Raw genomic sequence first — 6000 nt, forward strand, 5'->3', positions numbered from 1 at the left:
GCACCCTCTCTATATTTTAGGTTCATAAGTTTTCTGATAAAAAAGGCTTTGTTGCCAGCTGTTTTTCTTTCATAGAGACTTTCCAATTTTTTCCAAAGAGAATATGCAGAAATTTCAGTAGAAACATGGTGAAAGACACTATCATCAAGCCACTGTCTAATAAACCCAATTGTTTTTCGATCTAACCTCTTCCACTCATCATCTGTCATAGTTGTAGGTTTTGCACTATCCCCCTGCAAAGGTCCATATAAATCTTTGCAATACAAGAGATCTTCCATTCTTGGTTTCCATATCATCCAATTGTTTCCATTCAAACTAATCATACGAGAAATATTACTGGCCTCCATGTTCAAATACAAAAATTAAATCACCAAAACCCCGCTCTGATACTAGTTGATGGGGATATAAACAGGAATAACCTTTGTATAGGAACAAATACTAAAAGACCAAAATATGCAGCGGAATAAAATGGAAACACAATCAAACAGAACACCAAGATATACGTGGAAAACCCCTTCAATGTGAAGGGTAAAAACTACGAGGCAAACTAGAGATAATCCACTATAAGAATAATGAATGTACAAATCTCAATCTCTTGCCCAAAACCCTAGCAACAACCACAAGAGAATAACTGGGATACAAGGATCACGTCACTGCCCACAATATCTAAAACCTCCTAAGTAATCACAGCAAGAGCCTATTGTAGATTTGATCTAACCTGAGATGAGAACACTGCTAGATGTTTGAGAACAGTCTCTCTGCGTTGTCCTTATCTTCTTCCCTTTCTTTCTCTTCCTTTTCTGCCTTGTTCTCCTTCTTCTCTTTGGAATCTCGTTTCTTCGAAGATCTGCCTCGTTGCTGCCTTTTTATAGCTTTAATCTGCCTCTAAAACGCAGCCACCACACCCCCCTAATCTTAATTAGGGTTAGGTTAAGAGGGGGTGTGGGCTAATAAAGCTCACATGGGCTGAATATGGGCTATCAGCCCAACATCCAGTGCAACTGATACTAACACCTTCTTAATTTATTGCTATTCAGATTACATGGATGAAATCCAATTGATAAGAATAAAAGCAAACAGTGTCTTAAAAACTTAGATGTGTTGTTTTTCTAATGAGTTCATAGACTTCTACAAGTAGCAGATGTTAACTTCTTTTGAACAAGTACGAGGAAGAAAGAAATTGTTGGCAAACTAATATTAGTATTGAGTGTTAGATTTTGTGATCCTTTATAATTGGATAAAATATATATAATATAACTAATTGATTTTAATGAAATATATTAGCTAATAGAAAAAAAGTTTACTTAAAATAGGATTCTTTAGGAGATAATGAGGAACTTTCCTAATTACTTATCTTAGACCCTCTGCTCTCGCCTATAAATAGATAGGACCTCTAGGGACTGAACTCAAGAAGAAATAGAGAGGTTATCTCAGTTGAGGGATTACAGTCTTTCCCTCTACTTTTCTCCCTAACCATCAATCTAGGTGGTCATGTGAAAAGATTAAAAGAGAAGAGAAGGATCTAGTTCCTTTTTGCAGATTCATAACGATATTGGATTAAAGATGGTGCCTTTACATATCAAACAAAGATTTCTTTTCAGATGATATCAAAAGGTATACATCATTAAATCAGATCTAATTATTTGATTTTATTTCTAACATAAAATATTGTTTCCAAATTTAATACAGCATATTATAGATTTTATGCTTACAATTGGTATTAAAGCCTAGGTTCTTGAGATCAAATACATTATATCTATTATTTTTTATTTACGATGTATGAATGATCCCTATTTTCCAATGATCGCGAAGTAATAATGGTCGTCGTTGACCTGACCTTGTTGCGTACAACTAACGAATTTGCTAGCGGCAGAGGCTACGTTGGGCAGCGTGTGCGTCGCAGCGCAGCAGGCAGCACACGTATGCGGGCATCACTATGCCCTTGCGGTGGCCACACGTAGGCAGAACCCACGTCCATGCAGTGGCCATATGTTGGCAACAACCGCGACTGATCGCTGGAAGCAGCTACGACCAGTCGTGCGTAGGCGACGACAATGCGTGGGCAGGAACTATTGTAGCGACTGCGCATAGGCAGAGGCAGCCCCATGGTAGCAGGGCTGCACGTGGGCAACGACAGCGCCGCATGCGCAGGCGACGATGGCGGCGCTGTAGTAAGGTTTTAAGCAAAATTATAGTTTTACCCTAGGGTTTCCCTTTGGTCAAATTATAGCTTTGCCCTTTTATATTTTATTAATATCTTTTAATTCTTTCGATAGTTCTGCCATTTATAAATCACATAATTCTAGTCTATATACTATCAAATATTTATAGTTTTACCCTTATAAAAATAAAAATTTCTAATTTATATTTTCAATTATAAAATTAATAAAATTGATAAATATGATTTATTATAATTATGATTGAATTTAATCATGATTATATTTTGATTATTTGATTGGATTTAATTTTGATTAAAAAATTATAAATTACGGTTTACTTTTATAGTTTTCTCATATGTATTATTAATTATATTTTTACATGTGGTAAATAAAATCCAATTATTGTTCTTGGATATTCATTTGGTTATTCACTTGTTTATATTTGGACTTGTGAAATAATATTCATCTTTCATAAGAATGCATGATTTATATGTTATCATGATTATCATATGAGTTTTTCTTTTGCTGATTAATGTTTAATAATTATTATAGTTGTTATTCTATTATTGATCTGCTTAACATAAATTAAATTAAAGAAATTTGATAAATATTATTTGTAACTCATCTTTCGAAGTTTTGTCTGACTTGTAATTGCCAAAGTGGCCTAGGATGATAAGCTTTTGTGATGTGAATTACAATAAAAGTTTTATCATTTATAGGATATTTTAAATTATATATTATATTATTGTATTGGTTTTTGTAGCCACCAAAGTGTCCTAGACCAATAACTTATAAAATAATATTAAGGAATTAGTTTTAAATGATATTTAAGAAATAATATTCACAATGACACACATAATTATGAGATTTAGATAATCCAAAAGGAGAATCTACTTTAAATAATTATGTGATGGGGTAGGATGATACTATTGAATCTCGGATTTTGATGATGAAGTCAATTGTCATTTGTTGTCTAATTTATGTGTTGAGATAAGTGTGCAGGATTAACTACGATAAAAGTTAAACATGCAGTAGGAGTTGCACTAGAGTCAAGACAATGATCACGTTGGGAGTTCGAGAGTTCGACGGAAGTTTGGATAGTCATCGGAGGTTCTGCGGGAACAAATTCGAGAAGTCCATAAGCTTGCCAAAGAAGCTCGTCGGAACTCGCCAAGTGGATCGTCGCAAGTCCAGGAGTTTACCGGAAGTCCGCAGGAGTATCACCGAGGGTTCATCGGATGATCGACGGAAGTTCGCCGGAAACTCGCCGGAAGAAGCGATTGACGCACCGGAACAAGCTGCAGAAATTGTCTTAGGATTTATCGTAGTTAGCACAATGATTAAGTTGGAAATGGGAGGTGATGCCATTAGCTTAATCTTTGGGCAATTGGGCCCCTGAAAAACCCAAATTGGGCCGAATGGATCTACCCATTCGGACCCTGATTGCTGTGGGAGGTGCAACCGCCCAAGCCAAGAGGTAGCACCGCCTAGGCTAAATCGCCCAGGGAGATTGGGCGGTGCAACCGCCCCAGCCAGGAGGTGGCACCGCTTGGGCTCAGTCTTCGAGCGAGACTAGGCGGTGCAACCTCCCCTGACAGGAGGTAGCACCGCTTGAGCTCGGTCTTCAAGCTCTAGCAGGCGGTGCAACCGACCCAGTCAGGAGGTGCAACCGCCTGAGCTCAGTCTTCGAGCTCTAGCAGAGAGGTGCAACCACCCCTGACAGAGGTGGCACCGCCCAGAGGCTCAGTCTTCGAGCTCTGCCAGGCGGTGCAACTGCTTCAGTCAGGAGGTGCAACCGCCTGATCCCGAAATTTCGGGAATTGACAGTTTTGAGCTCCAAATTTGAATTGGGTTGGGGCCTATAAATACCCCACCCATTCAGCACTGAAACAACAAATAACTTACACTCGAAATCTTGATCTTTTTCTGTGATTCTTAGAACTCAAAATTGTTATAAAGGCCAAAAGTTCTCCTCCCTATGTTCTTCAAAGTTTTGAGTTGTAACGAGAGGAGAGAAAATTTCTGTAATGGTTGTCTCCTAAGCCCGTCAAAAGGAGTGAAACTGTAAAAGGGTGGTTGGCCTTCGCCTATTGAAGGAAGGCCTCTAGTTGACGTCGGTGACCTCATTGGTGGAGGAAGCCAAAATTGGAGTAGGTCAAGATTGACCGAACCACTCTAAATCTTGGTTTATATTTACTTTGAGCATTTTATCTTTATTGCAAACCTCCTAAATAACTACTGCCTTCTGCGCTTTTACGAACGAGTTTCTAAGTTCAGAGCTTTCCGAATCTGCGTTTAGACGTAAATCGACTTTTTCGTATGATCATTACATTTCAGTTTATGTTTACGTTTTGATTTCAATCATAACTGCAAACTACCTTCTGCGCATTTATAAAACGTATCTCAAAGTTCAGTATCTTCAAAATCGGCATTTAGACGTAAACCAGTTTTATCGTACGAACGTCGCATTTCAGTTTGCGCTTGCATTCTGATTTTCATCATAAACTGCAAACTGCCTTCGTAGATTTACTTTAACGTCATCTCGCTTAATCTTAAGTTAAAGTAATCTTAGAATCGACTTTTACATCGAGATCATTTTTATCAAACGAACGCAGCTTTCGATTTTAATAGTAAAAGATTTCTGCTGCACTAATTCACCCCCCCTCTTAGTGCTCTTGATCCTAACAATTGGTATCAGAGTGGGGTTAACTCTCAAACGGATTAAAACGAAAGAGAGATGGCTTACGCCGGAAACTAAGAGGGTCATTCTATTACACGTCCACCCATGTTCAATGGGACGTACTACACCTATTGGAAGACCCGAATGAGGATCTTTCTTATTTCTATGGATTTTGAACTTTGGAATCTTATCGAAAATGATTTTTCGAAGTCTTCTCTTCAAATGATCGATTGTAATGATTTGGAGAAGAAGGCATTCGCTCTTAATGCAAAGGCTATGGATGCCTTATTTTGTGCACTTGATAAAAATGAGTTTAATCGTGTTTCAATTTGTGAAACCGCATTTGATATTTGGCACACACTCGAAGTGACTCATGAAGGCACTAGTAGAGTGAAAGAGTCAAAAATCAATCTTTTGTTACACTCTTTTGAACTTTTCCGGATGAAACCGAGTGAGACTATTGGCGACATGTTTACTCGTTTCACGGATGTCGTCAACGGTCTAAAAGGACTCGGAAAAAGTTTTTCGGATTTTGAGCTCGTAAATAAGATTCTAAGATCCCTTCCTAAAAGTTGGGATCCTAAAGTCACTACTATTCAAGAGGCGAAAGATCTAAACAACTTCCCTCTTGAAGAACTAATTGGGTCATTAATGATCTACGAGATGACTTGCAAAGCTCATGAAGAGCAAGAAGACATCCTTCCAAAGAACAGGAAGGATATGACACTTAGAACTTCAGAAGACCACTTGAGAGAAAACTCAAGTGATGAGGACTGTGATGATGACTTAGCACTTCTAACAAGAAAATTTAAAAAATTCATTAAAAGAAACAAGTTTAAGAATGACACAAAAAATAAACTTGAACCCAAAAAGGACTACGTCATTTGCTATGAGTGCAAAAAGCCGGGACACTACAAGAGTGATTGTCCCTAAATCAAAAAGAGACTATCAAAGAAGAAGGCGCTCAAAACAACATGGGATGATTCGAGCGCATCCGAAGAAGAGGAGTCCAACACCGAGCAAGTTGCTTATTACGCCCTAATGGCCATCGGAGAAGAGGTAACGGATTTAATTGATGCAGATTTACCTTATCATGAATTACTAAATGCTTTCCATGAATTATTTGATGAATGTAAGACAATTAGTAGAAAATATAAATTG

Source organism: Musa acuminata, chromosome BXJ2-10 (genome assembly GCF_036884655.1).
Source record: "Musa acuminata AAA Group cultivar baxijiao chromosome BXJ2-10, Cavendish_Baxijiao_AAA, whole genome shotgun sequence".
NCBI classification, from domain to species: domain Eukaryota; kingdom Viridiplantae; phylum Streptophyta; class Magnoliopsida; order Zingiberales; family Musaceae; genus Musa; species Musa acuminata.